Here is an 18,807-nt window from a genome sequence, read left to right as displayed (position 1 = left end):
CAGCGGCTCTGTGCTCGTTGACTGCTGGCTGGTTGCTCCTGCCGCCTTCATTTCCCTTAGGAGGTCAATCTGAAGAAAGAGTGGAAGTAATTCGTTTCTTACCCAGAGGCTGACTTTGTGAGGGTGCCAGCTGGGAGGAATTAAAACCCCTGATGAGCTCCTCTGGCTGACGGAATCAAATGGCCGTTCCCCTCTCAGAGGTTGACAGTCTTCCTTGTCCCTGACCTGGGGGAAGAAAGAGCCCAAATCCTGGGGCTGCTCGGCGAGAGGCATGAACCAAGCAGGCTGACCACTATACAAGCCCGTTGCAGGGAGAAACGAATTCCAATTTGGACAAAATTTCACAATGTATTAAGGACAAATGAAAATGAGTTTATGACAAGCAATATATGCCAAGTAAAAGCACGGAGGTTTATTTTTGTCATTTCATAATAAAGTCAGGGAGAGGGCTAAGAGGTCATGAGGCTTTGCTCATCTGAGGTCATCAATTCGCTGCTGAAGCACCTGTAACAGCTTCTTGCTAGTTCGTCAAGCAACTTCTAAGCTCGCATGTCTCACATTCTTTTGTTTATTATGTTGGAAAAATGTGCTCTGGGGTAATTGTCTCAAAGACCGTGGTCAGAGACCAAGTTCTGTGGTTTACATTTCCTAGAAACAGACTGGAAATGGAGCACACAGTAAAAAAATGATGGCCATTAATAGACTGATAGGTTGCTTTTTGTAGTTAAAGCTTAACCGTAACAATATAGCTTATTGTAAGCCCGGAAGCAGGTGGTGTGGATAGATTTGGCCATTCAGACATCTCAAAGTCTCCATCAATTGGAAAGATGACTTTTTCTCTTTTCCATACAGCTCTACTAGGCCAACTTCTTGGGGTTCCTCATCCCTCAGTGGAAGAAGACCAAGTCTAGAAAGTTAATTGTGAGAAAGTGAGACTTTCAGCTCAAGGTGCTAAGCAATTATAGAAATGATACTTTGAGGTCTGCCTTCCCCCTCCTTGGCTCTATCAAACCTCAAAAATCTGATACACTGAATCTTTTTAGAAACCATATGGTAGATGATTAGTTGTCTATCCCAATGTCTTTTCTCTCCATTTCCCGCCCCCCCCCCCCCCCCCAGTAATAGAATACTTGATTTTTAATTGGCCCAAGATCTTCTGGAACAAAGATCGCATTTCTTAACCTCCCTTGCATCTAGATAAGGTCATGTGACTATGTTCTGGCAAAAGATATGTAAGCTGAACTGTTAGGTGTAATTTCTGTGAGAAATTCTTAAAAAAGGGGGCATGCTCTTTTTTACTCCTTGGTTTTTCCTTCTGGCTCAAACACAGATTTGATGGCTGGAGCTTGAGCAGCCTTCTTGGGCCATGAAGTGGTACACTAAAGATGGCATCATAGCAAGCTAGAAGGGCTCTGGTTCCTTGATGATCACAAAACTACTATAGCAGTCCTTGATTGTGGACCTCCAGACTTTTAAATGTGTGAAATAAATTTGGGTTTTGTCATATTGAGCCAGACTTAAAACTGATATAATTCTAAAACTCCTATCTGTTCTTCAGGACTAGTTCAATAGCAAATGATTGTACTATTTATCAATAATACCTAGTAACTCTAAACAATGAAGAAAATAGGGTCAATTCACAGGAATTCAGGGTCTTAACAATTATAAACTGTAGCTTCTGGGGAAAGTTGTGAAAAGTATATTTCAGTAATATAAGAAAACTCATTGCTTTTGGGCCTTTTCTGTGTATTCCATGATGATGATGCTGCCATAATCACCGACCTTTGCACATCTGGTGATGAGCACTTTGGTGACAGTTTCCTCGACTATATCGATCATCCTTTGGTTTGAGGCTAAAGCCACTTTGGCAGAGTTAGGTATCATTTCAAAGCTTGCTCAGGAGTGACCGAGATGCCTGGTTGTCAGTTGGGGCTGGACCCAGGTTTTGTGGGGCTTAAAGCTTATACAATGTGGGAGACCCTTAAAAAAGAACACAAAAATATGATATAAAATTTCTAGAGGTTCTCCTAAGGCCTTGGAAAGGTCATGTAAATAAGGGGACCTGAAGCTCAAGATTTTAATGATCTTGTGTTAAGTCTGTTTCATTTAACTGAATCCATTGTCACTATTTAAAAAGAACTTTATTATTATTATATGAGCAGTGCATGTGTGCTTTGTAGAAAATAAAATAGAAACAACATAAAATGAGCATATTCCTACCTCACGGAACACTGTAATCACTGTGTGTGTGTGTAACCAAAATGACATCATGCTCTGAAAATTGTTTTATAACCTACTCAATTCAGTCAACAGTCTCGACCTTTGAGTTTCAGTATATTTTCATTACATCTCATTTTATCTCATCTTATTTCCAGGCCATACTAAAATTTCTCTAATTAACCCCAATTATTCTTACTGCTGGTTTATCCAAATCAGCATCCAATCCAGAATCTTACATTTTTTTTTAATTAATCTTAATCTACTATAGTTACTTTTTTTTAAAGCACACTTACAGTTGGAAGCAATTGAGTCAGCTGTCCTACAGAATATCCCACCTTCTGAATTTGCCTGGTTGCTTCCTTGAGGCAGTATTTAGCTTGCTTCTCTAGCCACTGTATTTCCTGTGAAATAAAAGTTATATCTAAAGGGTGAATGCATTCAAGGTAAACATGTCTTTTAAAATAGTCATTGTTTCAGTAAAAATCTAGCATGGAATTTATATAAGATACTACTCTCCTTTCCCAAAGAATGTCAGGAGGAAAATACATATAAAGAATATATATCAGAAAAAAAACAATTCCAGGTAATAGAAGAAAATCTTTGACCAGAATCTTTTTGCACTCTCAAGGAAATTAAATATTATATGGATGCTGTGAAACAAACAAACAAACAAATCAAAGATGCCAAAAGAAGATGAAAAGGGAACTGGAAGAGGTAAGGAAATAAATAGAGGAATAAACTACTAAATATCTGAAAGTCACGCTAGAGACCACAAGAAGCAGAGTTGACAAGGCAGAAAATGCAGTTGGTGACATGAATATCATACAGAATGCAATGAAGACTGGTAAAGACATGACAGAGAGAAAATGATTGGTATTTAAGAGATCCAACAAATAGATAGACTCCAAGAGAAAGAGACAACAAATGTAATTGGAAAAAAAAATATCCAAAAGATAAGAACTTTTCCTGAAACAAAAAAAAAAAAGACCAAATTGGGCAAATGAACTGAGTTTGCTATTTTCCAAGTAAATTGAGCATAGAAAACATTGAGATCAGAATAGTTCTTGCGGCATTCCTAAATCTTAGGAATAACAAAAGTATCCTATCTACAAACATCCAGACAGAAGAAAAAGACACACTCTAACAAAGGGAATAAAATGAGAGACTGGCCTTAGATTTCTTTTCAGGAACTTCAGGTGACATAAGACAATGAAACAATGTAGAAGAATCTTGAGGAGCAAAGGGTATGACCCAATAATTCTATAAATGGCATTAAAGTGTAAAGGTAACAAAAATAATCTTAAAATTCTAAGCTCACTAGAACAAGTACATTCCTAAATTGGTACTCTGGTGGGAGGGAAAAAGCCACTAGCTGATTTTTTTTTTAGGTACTGGGTTTTGAACCCAGGGCCTCATACATGGGAAGCAGATACTCAAACACTGAGCTACATCCACTCCCCAGGGAGAGGTGGTTTATTTGTTTTTATTTTGTTTTTTAGGAGGTGCCAGGGATTAGACCTGGGACCTCGTACATGGGAAGCAGGTGCTCAACCACTGAAGTACATCTGCTCCCCTTGTCTGATTTTTTAAAAAGGGGAACATAAAATATAAAATTTGAAATTAGGAAGTATAAAGAAGTACAAATGAAGAGGAAGTACAGGCTTCTGGGTAAAGATAGCAGGTGTGATGCTGTATCACTTAGGATATAGTCTAGGTTGCAAAAAGACCCCAAAATACAGTGGCTTAAACAAGATCGACTTGATTATCTCTTACATAACAGTCCAGAGGTAGGCAGTCCAGAACTAGGAGAGTATCTGCCGTCCTCGACATGTGGCTTCCTTCTCTGGGTTCCAAGGTGGCTGCTCCAGATCCTACCATCATGTTCATATCCTGGCCAGTGAGTGTGGAAGGGAAAAGGAGTGCACACTCGTTCCTTTGAAGGGTATGACCTGGTAATGGCATAATCACTCTTACTCACATCTCATTGGTCGGAATTCAGTCATATGGCCACACCCAAGTACAAAGGAAGCTGGGAAATGCAGCTTTTAGCTGGATGGTCATGAGCTCAGCTAAAACAGAGAGTTTATTATTTATTATTTAAAGAAGAAGGGGCCAATGGATATTGGTGGACGATTAGCAGCCTCTGCAAAAAAAGCAGTATCATAGAATTACTCCCCATAACAAACACACTAAATACATAATAAATATTTTTATAAAGCAAAAAAATTAACTATTGACTAAGTAACAAGGAAAGGGGTTACATAATGGTCAAAGGGTAGGAGAAAAGAACATTTGAGTATGGCCTGATAACAGGGAAAGAAGGGTAGTTAGTAAAATTGTATATTTTCACAAATTACACCCCCTGCCCCTAATTCAGAGAAATACCAACCAAGGGAGTGAATTATCAGCTCATTGAGAACAATAAGAAGAAAAGCCTTCAAGGAGAGAGGGCCCCATCTACCTTGTCTCACCAGGTGCAGCAAGGCTCCAGCTGGGCTCACCATTTTTCATGTCATCAAGATGAACTGAAAGAAAGAATACTGTGGGAGAAGAGGCTACACCCCAACTAGGCAACAGGGTATTTAATAGGAAGGATAACCCAGTCCTCTAGAACAAAGACTGCAAACAGCCCCACCGGAGTCCTCAGCACCCCTTGTACCTTTAGGCTACAAAAGAGTGGATCTAAATAACACAATAGGAAGCCTTCAAAAGTACAGCATTGCCCTTCCCATCTTCCCTTCCCAGAGTAGGGGATCTGGCGACACCCAGCTGTGAGGCCATGAGGGGGAAAGGAGATGCCACATGGAGGCCTGACAGTGGATTGCCAGAGGCCTCGCCAATCTCAGGGCAATACGGGATGCAGGGGTGGGGGGGGGGGTGAGTAAGGCTGAGGGCTTGCTCAGTAGGGGATCACAGAGGTGGCAGGTGAAGGAATCAGCCGGCGTGGTTGGGAGGTTGGATACATTGAGCAAATAAGTGAGTATATTGAGAATAATCATAGTCAGTTTTCTCACTGTTGGAGAAGAAACTTAGACATATGGAAAGGGGGAAGAGTAGAAAGAACCTTGAGATAAATGAATAGATGGGGAATATATGTATACGTACTGTTGTGTATGTGTATGTACTGTTGTGCTGAAAATAAAAGTCTTAGAAAACACGGGGTGCAGAGCAAGCTTATTGAGCTAAAACTGCAGTAATGCAGGAGCAGCACCAAAATTGGTTTCTGTTCAAAGGGGTGAGCTGGGAAGCAGCTTTTATGGCTGCTTGAGACAAAGGAGAGGTGTGGGGGAATGGGGAGGGAGAAAGGGGGCATGATTTATCATTAGGACATGTGTTCCGTGAGCTGCGTGGACTACAGGGGCTCTGGGTGCTGTTTGGGCAGGGTGCCCCTGAGGCCCAGTTTGTTAACCAGGGAGCAGATTGTGGCTGTAGGATTGTAGATTTCCGGCAGAGGTCAGCAGGCCTTGGGTGTCAGCTCTTCTGCCAGGAGGCGACTAAAGCTAATCGATTGTCCGATTGTCCGTGGTTATGGCTGCGAGGGAATTGAGAGGGGGGTTAGTCCTTGCAGGACTTGCCCTGTTTCCTGAGCTACAGCTCCGAGGGTGGCACTGAGGTTGTGGATGACATGTTCTTGGTGTCCAAAACTTACCCAGGGGGCTAAAAGGACAAGTCTGAGCCCTATTCCAGCAAAATTAAACTGAGAGCCCTTTTATTTCATGTGGGAGAGGTCAGGGTGTAGGGTGGAATTTGGGGTCTATTACAGAGCCAACTGGGCATTGTCCATCGGGCTCTGGGTCAGCGAGCAGGCAGGGGAATGCTGCAGGCCCTAGGGCGGTATTGCAGAGGCAGGAGAAACCTGAGGGGAGACAGGAAAGTCTTTGGTCCATGAGAGAATAAGCAAATAGGTAACAGAGCTAACAAGGGCTCCGTGGGGGCTAGTCAGGGTGCTCTTGCTCTTGGGGGAGAACGATGCATTTAAGAGACAAAAAGGATTTTAGGTGTGTCAGCCCACATCAGGAGTCTCGGGAGAGCTGCCTGCCTCAGATGCCGGCTGCTTCTGGACCCTGTGCAGTTTCAGGGTCAGGTCTCAGATGCTTTCAGTGGTTCACTCGGGTATGGGGCTGGTTTTAGATGTATAGCTGAATCTAGGAATTGATTCCTCGAAGCTTTGCAGCAGTGGAGGTTGCAAGGAAGATTTGAAAGTGTCCTTTCTACCAAGACTGGAGTCCATGCTTCCAAAGATGCTGTTTCCGGTACAGCCAAATTGGCTGCACAGGCGGTGGAGAAGGCGGGAGGTCAGGGGCAGGCTGAAAGGGCCGAGCAGAGTTATATTAAGGGCAGGGGCTGCAGCTTGCAGCTGCTACTTGAGTTGCAGATTTAAAATTTCTCCCACCAATATCTCCTCGCAAGAATCTCAAGCTTCCTAGGAGCCCAGTGAGTTCGGGTGTGAAGGTGAGTCATCACTGGGAGAGTGCGGACATTTGGAAAGACGAGTAAAGCATTGGGGCTGACCCAAAGTCCAGTATGGGGATCTTTACACCCCACTTGGCCCTCCGGAGTTCTGAGATCTGGGGCGACATAGTTTGCTGGGCTTGTACAATGTCATTTACGCACGGCCCTTGGGGCCCGTTGGCACAGTGCGGAGGGGGAGGGCAGGCTGGCTTGGCAGGTGCCAGTGGCCTGTAGGACGTGTTCCACACCTGCCCCGTGAGCTGCAGTGCCTGCCAGTGCCTTTCCTTGGGCTTCTCCTGAATGTCCTGCAGTTTTCACTACTGCTACTGCCCTGGGCAGCAAAAGACTTTGGAGAAATTTACTTACTCAAAGATTGTTTTTGATGGGCTGGTGTTTCCAGAGCATGCCCAAATCATGTGCCATTCCAAAGGCATAGCACCTTTCTGTGTAAAATGACAACTGCTTTACCTTTGCCAAGTGGAAGGCCAGCCTAACTGCTGTGAGTTCTGCTGCTGAGCTGAGGAAGTTTCAGGGAAGGGAATTTCAGAAGAGGTTGTTATTTCATATCCTGCAACTAGATATACCTTTTTATTATGATACCAGAATCTGTCTGTGAACCAGATATAGGTTCTTTCAGAGGGGTTACACTGAGAACTGAATCAAGAAGGGTGACACAGTTTTGGGGCTCAGCGTCATCTCTCGTGGCCGAGTCAGGGAGGAAAGTGGCAGGGTTGAGAGTCTTAACATGCTCAATTGAAATATTAGGGTTTTTTTTTTTTTTAAACAAGGAGCCTTCTAGGTGTATCAGATGGCTTGCAGAGAAACGCTGGGTGTGATGGCTGTTTAGCAGGGTCTCCACACTATGAGGCACAAAAATTGTGAGAGCTGAGTCTAGGTACTTCAGAGACTGCCTGAGCCAAAGTCGCAGTGGCAATGACTAACTGCACTAGGCAGAGGGAAGGCCAGATTTACTGCTTCTAGGGTCTGACTGTAAGAGCAGATGGGGTGATAAAGATCAGCATGTCTTTGGGTTAATACCTCCTAGGCATTCCCTGCTTTTTAATTCACAAACAGTTGGAAGGCGAAGGAGTAATTAGGGAGCCCTAGGGAAGAGGTTTTAACTGTGCTAGCTGCAGAAGATTGGGGAGGAAAGAACTGAAAGGGTTGGGGAGAAAATGCAAAGTTATTTATGCGGCAACCACCCTGTTCCACAACTCTCACAGTCTTTCCGCCACCTCTTCCACAAGCGGCCCTGAGCGTGGAATGGGTTGGGGGCCCTTACTGTAGCCACAGCTACAATGTAAACAACAAGATAAGCAAATATAGGAGTTCCCCGGCTCTGGGAGTTGCCATTTAGAGGGACAGCTCTTGTCTTAAAGATAAGGGAAGGGGAAGTGGATGTGGCTCAAGTGCCTGGGCTTCTCCCTACCATATGGGAGGACCCGAGTTCCATCCCTGGGGCCTCCTGATAAAATTTTTAAAAAAGCATGCCGGCTCAGTGAGCCAGTGCCATGCAAGCGAGTCACACAGCAAGATGATGATGCAACGAAAGAGAAACGAAGGAGAGAGTCAAGGCAAGGTGCAACAGAAACTAGGAACTGAGGTGGTACAAGTGACAGGGAACCTCTCTCCACATCAGAAGTCTCCAGGATCAAACTCCAGTGAATCCTAGAGGAGAAAAACGAAAAGACAAAAAAGAGAAACAGATACAGAGGATCACACAGAAAATGGACACAGCAAAAACAGCCCAGCAGGTGGGGAGTGGGAGGGAAAAATAAATAAACAAACAAACAAACAAATAAATTTTTAAAAAAGATAAGGGAAGGACATTTCAGGGGAGACCAGAGATGCTGGATGTTGGTACACATCTGCACTTCTAACAGTCCAGGTGATCATGGATTGTTGCTACAGTGGTAGTCCAGTCTAGGAAGAAATTAGAAGAAGCCCAGTGAATCTGGAAAAGAAGCCTAAGGGTGCAAGCACAAATGTTTAGTCGTTGCCCAGAAGGGGAGGGGGGATTTTCTCCGGTGGGTAATATAGCAGTGGAGTTTTCTCCATAGGCCTGAAGATATTTGCTTAGAATGGGCAAGATCCTGGCTCACTATTCCACATAAGTTAACTCTCCGAAGGAGCAGGCTGTAATGCCCATTGTGTTTTACCACACTGTGGTAGCCCCTCTATGGCCACTCTTTTTGTGTAACTAAACTATAGGGCTGCTTCTTCATCACTTTTAGAGCTGCCTAACTTTAACTCTGGCTTCCAGGTATCATGCAGATACTTAAATTCTGGGGAGCTATTAGGTTATACCTAAAGAGCAAAGCATCTCAGGATTTGGAAATAACAATGAAAGATCAGAGCTCAGGAATATATGTGACTGCTGCAAGAATTTACAATTTAGGCCCTGACTTCCTTAAATAAAGCTATTTCTAGAGATTATTAATTATAGTTTACAGTAGAAGTTTTGTTTCATTTTACTTTTACTCTTTTACCAAGATTATGTTAATCAACAGGCAAAAGGAAAGCAGACTTGGCCCAGCGGATAGGGCGTCTGCCTACCACATGGGAGGTCCACGGTTCAAACCCCAGACCTCCTGACCCATGTAACAGGCTGGCCCACACTCAGTGCTGATGTGTGCAAGGAGTGCCGTGCCACACAGGGTTGTCCCCGCGTAGTGGAGCTCTATGCGCAAGGGGTGCACCCCATAAGGAGAGCCGCCCAGCATGAAAGAAATTTCAGCCTGCCCAAGAATGGCACCGCACTCACAGAGAGCTGACACAAGATGACACAACATAACAGATTCCCGTGCCACTGACAACAACAGAAGCGGACAAAGAAGAACACGCAGCAAATGGACACAGAGAACAGACAACTGGGATGGGAGGGAAGAGAAATTTTAAAAAAAAGAATTATAAAAACAAAACAGGTAAAACATAACTTTTGCCTTGCTTTTCCTTTAAAGTCTCTTCTTGTTTACAATGGGGGTGACTGCATGCTCTTCTAGAGGAGCATCAGAGCAAAACAGTGTAACTGAGAAGAGGTTTTGGTTGTTTGTATAGCATCATATTTTTCTAAGAATAACTATAACTATAACCAACAATATCATCATGCTGATAGGATAGAACAGTGATAACTTTAAAAGTCTTTAAGAATTTTTTTATACAATCCCCAAATATGTAAGTAGATTAGACATTTACATTTTTCTTTGTTTTCTTCTTTTAGAAAGATACTGTCTACCACAAAGAAACTTTAGCAATACTGGAAGAAAATCATTTTTCTAATAAATTTATGAAAACTGGAGATTCCCAATGGAATCAAGATTATCCTCTTACTACCGCCACCTTAATATATTACATGCTTATCAGAACATTAATATCCCCACCTTAAGAATATATTATTTTTAACAATGTGGGTAATTCATCAAAACTTTAGAGTGGTAATTGTAATACAGATTTTTACATATATTAAGTGTATGTATTTCAGCACCTTACTTTTTACAAGGTGAAAGAACAAATTATAGTTTGCAATTAAGTATATCCTTAAGGATTTTATTAGGATATTAAAGGTTGTTAGGGCTGGACATTTTATTTAAGCTGGCCTCTCTTTATCACAGTGACCAATAAGTTAGTAAAATAGTTTGGAAAAGACTTAACTTCCAAAACAGCAGTGGTTCTGTGTGTGTGGGTATATATATATATATTTGTATATATATTTGTGTATATATATATATATATATTTGTATATATATATTTAAACCATTAGGGATATGATGAGGTCATTCTGATAATGTACAGATTCTTCCTTCTTTATATATATATATATACACACACACACATACATTGATTATCACAAAAGGATTTTTATATCCTTCCACTCAAAACAGACCAGCCATTTAAGAAAACTGTTACTTTAACAGAGAGAAAGTTAAATTTTAGTTTTGCATTAGAAAATCATTTGGTAAACAAATTTTGGCATAGATTATAAACATTGAGGATAGTTGTGTTTTTTTTGCTATAAAGTTAGTTTGTGTTATCAACATCACCTCCTAGATTTTTGCTTAGTAATGATTTCTCAGAATCAGTCATTTACATTGTAATCTTTCAATTTGGAAAAATACTCTTGCAAACTTCCATAACCAGCCATAACCACATATACTGGTTACTTCATCTCAAGACAAATTCTACCTGTAAATAAGCTTATTGAATTATAGCCAGTAATAAGCAAAATTTACTTCCATTAACTTTTCTACAATTTGTTATATGCTCAAATTTTGTCCTACATATTTCTATCCTGATATTATGAAAACCAGCCACTTATCTTAGGACAAAGCACACTCCCTTAAACAAACATTCACAACTCTTCTACTTCTTTCATATCCATTTAAGTCTCATACCACTCATTCTGTTCTGTGAAAAACGAGTCATTTCAATTTTAGGCAAAAGAATTAATTTCATTAACCAAAATCTTAAAATTTTCATCATCTTAAAAATTTAACAGACTTAATGCTACCTTATTTTAGTAGTATCATATAAACCTAGGAAGATCATACCTGAGTAGAATAAAAACAAAATGATTATGCAAGAAATGTTTTTTTCTTCCTTAGGTTGAAACTTCTTTGTTTTCATAATACCTTAAAACTTCATAATATCTGAAAATTGTAAAAAACCAAAAGCATACTATCTATCAGGTTCTGGAGAATATAATTATTTAATTTGTTTCAATCATGGTTTAGAAAACCTTTTCTATAGCTTTTAAGGACCTTTTCATTACTTACTGAAATTTGATTACTCTCATCTCAAAGTTGTTAAAATTTAATTGGAGAAGTACAGGACAGACTATATAAAACGAGGTTTATTCTGTAATATTGCCTCTGTCCCTATTATTTTAACTTCCAGGCCTAGTACCCAGAATTCTTAGCTGAACTCACATCTCCCCTATCTTTCCATACCCAGCCGGTCTCCCAGCTTCCCAAACCCATTTTAAGGTTGGGAGATGACCCTCAGGGCATGATAGGCTATAGAAAGATTATGGAAGAATTGGGAAAAGCCTTTTTAGTTTCTTTCCTTTAAATAGCTCCTTTAGTCTGATTTTAGATGACTTTTTGTCCTGTTTGGCTTTTCTAATTTTGCCTCCAGGAGTATTCATTTACCAATATAAGCACTTACATAATTTTTTGCAATTTGAATAGAGCTCTTTTAAGAATTTTCATTTGTTAATTTATAAAATACCATCCAGAGGTAGGAAAATATACATTAAACAGGAAGACACAAACCGCAGAAACACAGAAGTACAGATATACAAAACTTACTGACTGTTGGTATGTCAGCTCGCTTCAGTTAACCTCCCTGGAAAAAATGGAAGCTCAAGCAAATCAAGATGGTTAGTAAATTCATTTACCATTCCAATCTCACGATATCTATATACACACATACGTGTGTGTTGTTGTCTTCTTGTCTAACTCTGTCCACAGAGAAGGCCTAGAAACAGTGACTACAAAAAAGCAAGAAGCATACCAAGTGCCTAGATCTTGTCTTCTAAAGTCCATCTTCCACTATAAAAAGCCAAGATTCTCTGGAGGAATGACTGATGCCAAGACTGGACCAGGAGAAGTACAAAATGAACCTGAAACTTCTTGTTTTGTCAGAGAGGAAGTAAGTGCTCAAAGAACGATGTGGATAAGTCAAAAGGACACAGAAGCCAACTTGAAGGTGCTACCATTGGCCAAATCTGAAACAATTTGAGTATCAAAGCAAATAACAAGAGTAATGAATTACAAAACTTTGAAGGAAATCAGTAAAAATGAATCATACTGATTGAATGAATGAATAAACGAATGAATGCAGAATAAGGGAAAGATTTTCCTTATGGTAGAATGCCAACCAATACTTGTAGAAGGAATAATGGAAATGGAAAATATGGAAAAATTAGCATTTGTCACCATCAGAGTGGTAGTTGATTCAGGCAGGAGTTGTCAATAGAGGCTAAGACTTTTTTTCTCATAGTATTCCTTTTCCTTTTTCCTTTTCTTTTTTCTTTCTTCCTTTTCATGAAGTCTACTTTGATATTCATATAGCTACTCCAGCTTTCTTTTGTTTAATATTTGCACATTGAAGCTTTCTCCATCCTTTTACTTTTACCTTCTCTACTTCCCTCTGCCCTTACATATATATATTTTTTAAAGATTTATTTTATTTATTTCTCTCCCCTCCCCCCACCCCAGTTGTCTGTTCTCTGTGTCCATTTGCTACATGTTCTTCTTTGTCTGCTTCTGTTGTTGTCAGCGGCACGGGAATCTGTGTTTCTTTTTTTCTGTTGCGTCATCTTGCTGTGTCAGCTCTCTGTGTGTGTGGCACCATTCCTGGGCAGGCTGCACTTTCTTTCACGCTGGGCTACTCTCCTTACGGGGCGCACTCCTTGTGTATGGAGCTCCTTTATGTGGGGGACACCCCTACGTGGCATGGCACTCCTTGCGCACATCAGCACTGCGCATGGGCCAGCTCCACACAGGTCAAGGAGGCCCGGGGTTTGAACTGCAGACCTCCCATGTGGTAGGTGGACACCCTAACCACTGGGCCAAGTCCGCTTCCCTGCCTTTATATTTTTAAAGTGGTTTCCTTGTAGACAACTTATATTATAGTTGGCTTGTTTCTCATCCAATCTGACAGTCTCTGACTTCTAACTAGTGTGTTTAGAATGACGATCTACATTTAATGTGATTATTGCCCTAGTTGGATTAAAATCTACTGTTTACTATTTGTTCTTTCCTTGTTTTTTTTTTCCCCATTCTCTTTTTCTGCTTTCTCGGGTTGATCGACCATTTGTTATGATTCCATTTTATCATCTCTGTTGTCTTATAAATATATAATGTATTTAAAATGTATAAAAGCATCTTTTCCAAAAATTTTAGTGGTTACCCTGGTGTTCACAATATATAGCTTTAATTAATGAGAATTTACCTTTAAATAATATTCTATTGCTTCATATATAAGACATTTTAATTCCTTTCTCCCACCTTGTGTGCTGCTGTTTCCACATGCTATTAACCCACAGTATAGGACTACAGTTTTTGCTTTAGGTGTCATTTTTCTTTCAGGGCAAGTAAAGTTTTAAAAATTTTAATTTCATTTTACCTTCATTTATTCCATTTCCAATCCTTTTCATTTCTCTTTGTAGCTCTGTGTTTCATTCTGATATCATATTCCTTCATGCCTGAAGAACTTTCCTTAACATTTCTTTTTAGAGTAGATCTGCTGACAATGAATTCCTCAGTTTTTGAGAACATCTTTATTTCGCCTTCATTTTTTGAAAGATATTTTCACTGAGTAGAGAATTTTGAGCTGCCAGTTTCTTTTGTTTCCTTTCAGCTCTTTAAGAAGTTATTCCATTGTCCACTGGCTAGAGTGGTTTCTGATGTAATTTTTATCTATTTGTAATGTTTCTTTTTTTCTCTGCCTCCTTCAAGGTATTTTTTTCTTTTGTATTCAACAGTTTGAATTTAAAATGCCTCAGTATTGTATGTGTGTGCACTGGTATATCCTGTTTTGTGTTCTCTGAGCTTCTTGGATCAGTAGTACAAGTGTCATAAATTTTGAAAAATTCTTGACCATTATTTCTTAAAATATTTCTCTTGCTCTGTTTTTTCCCTTTTCCTTGGGGATTCCAATTATGTGTAGGTTTCAATCTCACATTATAATACACATTTTAACATATAAATAAAATGGTAGTAAATAGAATCCATCTGAATATAAAAAAATATATTTTGACTAAGTGGAGCTATTAAAGAATGCAAGAAGTCCTGAATATTACAAAATCTATATAACTACAATTCACCATGTTCATTGGTCAAAAGAAAAAATCTCATCTAATCATCTCCATTAAGGTCAAAATTAGAAACATTTGCTAAAATTCAACATTAATTCCAGATTTTAAAAAATTAATCATGCAGAAATAGACAGCTACTTCCTTAACACAATAAAAAATATATCTTTTACCAACCCAGCTCATTATGAAGCAATGAAAATGTTGACACTGAGTTCAGGAGAAAGATAAAGCTACTCATTATCACTCTTTCCCCTCCCTAAAAGTGATATTCAATGCAATTAGACAAGAAAATGAACTAAAAGCTATGCATAGTGAAAAGAAGACAAACCATTATTTACAATTACATTCTGATAACCCTTGAAAACCCATGAAAGTAAATGGGAAAAATATTAGAAACAGTGAGAATATCTGAAGACTGGGAAGTATCAGATTCCTAAGTCACAAAATAGAATTTAAGAATATACTACTTTAGTTAGACCAGTAAAAAGAATTTATTGACAAATGGGGGGAAAGAACAGAGCTCACTGAGAAATGGGAGAGAAGGTGAAAACACGCACTAAGATTTGATGTGATCCTCTAGGCCTAGAGAGTGATTTGGCTTGTGCGATTGCCTTTATTGGGCTATTAATTACTCCTCTCCTTGCTAATGCTAAGGGGAGAAGCCCAGCTGTTATTGGTTAACCCACCAATGGGGGGGGCCCAATGGGGGCCCAATTTGTTTAGGGTTATCTGGAACCAATGGGAGGCCCGTTTGGAATTATCCGGGGCCTCCCCCTGGCCCCAGAAAGATTCCCAATGGGGACCTTGTGGTCAAGGTCTCAGCAGGGCTCCAGGCTTTGTTTTCAGTAGTGGTGGTTTCCGGTGGGGTCTTGTGGCCATGTTGTGGCTTGTCTGATCCTTGTTTCCCTGTATAAACCTGCCTCAACTCCCCCCTCAGAGAGTTCACACCCTTATTCTTAAAAGGGTGCTGAGGGGTGATGGTCATTCCTGCTGGTTAGGGCAGTAGTGCCTGCCTGACAGGGCGTAAATCTCTCTGGCTATTCTATTGAGGTCGAGGAAAGACAGGTCTGACACTGTGGTTGAACTGTATGAAATCCCCGCACGACTAACATCTAGTTCTGGAAGGTGTTGATTCTGGTAGAGGTAAACTTAGTTAGAATTTGAAGATACGTGGCACCACTACAGGGATAAAGAAGATGGTGGTAAGAGAGCCCAAAAGGGGCCAGCCCTGACACACTTGACCACAAGCATGAGACAGGCCAGGTGCCTCCAGAGGCTGCATCCCCCTGAAGTCGGTGGGCTTCATCCTGAGGCTTTAGGTGCTGTCTAGGACTATTCCAAAGTGATTTACATAGAAACAGCATTCCCCTTGAGAAACAGGCATGTTCCTCCCTGTGCTGCCGGTAGCATGGTTAGCACCCAAGAATATGCAGGACCACAGCAGCAAGAGGGACTGTTTGCTGTTTTAGGACTTCTAAGGCACGGCTAGTTTCTTCTTTGCAGTTGGTTAACTCCAGGGAGAGGTGGTGGTAGACCTGGTGGGTTTGGTATAAACTCCCAATCCCAGTTCCCACAGCAGTGGTTATGCCTAGAACAGCTAGGAGGGGAATGAGAAGAGGTACTGCCTTTTTGGTTATTGTATGATGAGAAAATACAGGAAATGGCATGGTGAGGCTTTCAGGACCATAGTAGACGAAGGGGATGATGTATGCTAGTGAGCATACACCTGTGCAAAGGGGAGGCAAGGTGAGGTAGGCCTTGTCTCTGCAGAGAAAGAAAATTCCATCTTGAGAGTTTAAAGTAGCAGAAAATGTGAGATTAGTTACTGGTGAGCTGGAGCCCTCTTCAGAGCTTACAGTTGCCTGCTCACTGGTTAACCTGCTAGCAGACAGTACTGACGTACCTCCACTGGGCCCTGGGTCATGAAACAGGATGCTTCTCTGGGTGTCCCAAACAAAGTTAACTTCTCCCAGGCCATAGGGGTCTGGTTTATGACATGCCTGTGGCATCATTGGTGGGATGCTTTGGTTGGCATAAGTTGTATTTAGAAGTATAGAGTTACAAGAGCTAGTAGGGATCCCCAACGGTACTGGGTAGCATTTAAGTACCTTACTACTCCTCCCCGAGGCTGCTGAGCCTTGAGTGGTCTTTGGTGCTGGTAAGCATTGTAGCATTGATGGGGTCCTGGGTTAGGTAGACCAATCAAGGGGTATCAGTCAGCATAACAGTGTTTGACTGGTTGGAGGGCCATCCAGAAGGCGTTGGTACAGGAGGTAGAATTAAGTTGGCCCAGGAAAGGAGGGGAGGAAGAGTGTTGGGAGGCTTTGGAGTAGATACAGATGGGGAAGGTAGTGTTAGGTATGTGAACTGAAGGATATAGAGCTCCCGATAGAGGGAGAGAGGCAGGTTCTAAGCCTTGGAATCTAAAGTGGTACTGCTAGCTGGGAGTATGGTGAGAAGCTGGTTGATAGGTTATCGGTATTCTACCCCTGCACAGGGTGATATTGTGGCAATAGGCTGGACCATGAGATTAGCGATTGCCCAGTACTTGGGAACAGATGGCCAGGCTATGGATATCTCTGCTTGGGACACACAGAGCCAACATGAGGATTTATTGGCTAAGTCAACCGCTTTTTGGACAAGATTTCTTAAGGGGTGTCTGACTTGCCCTCCCTCTAGCCATAGGATGATGTAGTAGAATACAGGAAGCTTCATTTGGGCTAGAGTTAGAGGGAACAGCACACAATTTATGTACTGGCTTTGGCACTTTGCATCTTGAAGAGGTAAGTCAGGCCGTGCAATGGCTGGCACTTGAACGTTTCATCAGGTGCACTGGTGAGTTGGCACTTCCTTGGACAGCTGGCTTCACTTGGGATAAGTGCAACCAGCTGGCAATTCCTTTAACTTTAACAGCTGTGGCAGTGATCAGACCCACAGAGTAGGTTTTCTTCCACTTTGGCTCTAATTGGGAATGAGGCCTATTTTCCTGCCAGGTTTTGATCAGAACCTAATCTCCCAGTTTAAGTTTAGGCACAGGCAACTCATGGTTGGGGTTAGGGAGGATTTTGTTCCCAAGCTCCTGGATAACTTGTTGAATTTTTCCTAGGTTGATAAAATAGTTGGTGAGTTCCTGGGTCTCGTGATCAACTACCAGTTCCTGGGTGAGGAAATGTTGCCCACTGATCATCTCAAAGGGGCTAAGCTAAAGCAGGTCCTTTGGAGCTACACTCAGCCTCAGCAAAGCAATAAGTAGGTTGGTAACCCAGGTGATGGAGTATCCTGGCAAAGTTTGGCCAGAATTTGTTTCAAGTACGGTATCCTAGGCTAGCCAATTTAGTTTTCTCATTCTGGATATAATCTGGAACCTTTGGTAAGGGGATAGATTCTGGGTTAAGGGCTAGGAGAGAGACTGTAAACCCCAGTCTTTAGCTGCTGCTCTGCTCGGGCATTTCTCCTAGCTATAGCAGTGTCTGTTTTCTGGTGCCCTGGGCAAAACGTAACTGCTATTTCTCGGGGCAACAGAACAACCTCTAGACAGGAGTTCTTAACAAGGGGTCCATGAGCTTAAATTGAAATTCAAACAAACATTATTCTTGTGGGGACATGTTGGTGTGGATGTGATATATTTATTAAATAATGCACAGTATAGTGTGGACTTAGTAAGGGGTCTGTGGTTTTTCACCTGACTGGCAAACAAGTTTGTGGAACAAAAAAGGTTAAGAACCCCTGCTCAGGTAGGTCCAGGAATTCTTGCCTGTGCTTTATTGATGGACCTACATGTTAGCAAGCCTTGTTCTTACCACATAGCCAAGTGGGCATGGAAGATGAGAAAAACATACTTGGAGTCTGTGTAAATGTTAGCTTTTTTCCTAGCTACCAGTTTTACTCTCTCTGTTCTTTTCTCTCTTCAATTTTAGCTGTTCTGTCTTCAGTATCACTTATTCATTCTTTTATCATTTCGAGTCTGCTGTGCTTTTGATCTCGCCTGTTACATCTTTCATTCCCATGAGCTCTGTTACTTTTCTTTTCGGGCTTTCAAATTCTTTGCACTTGCTCAATGTCTTCTTTTTTTTTTTTTTTTTTTTAAAGATTTATCTTTTATTTATTTCTCTCCCCTTCCTGCCCCCGAGTTGTCTGCTCTCTGTGTCCATTCGCTGTGTGTTCTTCTGTGTCCACTTGGATTCTTGTCAGTGGCACCAGGAATCTGTGTCTCTTTTTGTTGTGTCATCTTGCTTCATCAGTTCTCCATGTGTGCAGTGCCACTCCTGGGCAGCCTGCACTTTTTTCATGCTGAGAGGCTCTCCTTATGGGGTGCA

The 18,807-nt window shown here is 41.3% G+C and overlaps 1 long non-coding RNA gene across 1 annotated transcript; it reads right to left on the bottom strand.

Moving 5' to 3' along the window:
* Positions 1-115: 115 nt before the first annotated feature.
* Positions 116-4,138, bottom strand: LOC139438932 (uncharacterized). The gene is made up of 3 exons (XR_011648761.1): positions 3,994-4,138; positions 2,514-2,621; positions 116-225 (listed from the first exon to the last, which is right to left on the bottom strand). It is a non-coding gene; the product is annotated as an uncharacterized lncRNA (long non-coding RNA).
* Between the last annotated feature and the right edge of the window lie 14,669 nt (positions 4,139-18,807).

Source organism: Dasypus novemcinctus, chromosome 5 (genome assembly GCF_030445035.2).
Source record: "Dasypus novemcinctus isolate mDasNov1 chromosome 5, mDasNov1.1.hap2, whole genome shotgun sequence".
Lineage (NCBI taxonomy): Eukaryota > Metazoa > Chordata > Mammalia > Cingulata > Dasypodidae > Dasypus > Dasypus novemcinctus.
The sequence above is the reverse complement of the archived record's forward strand: the minus strand, read 5'-3'. Positions and strand labels throughout refer to the sequence as shown.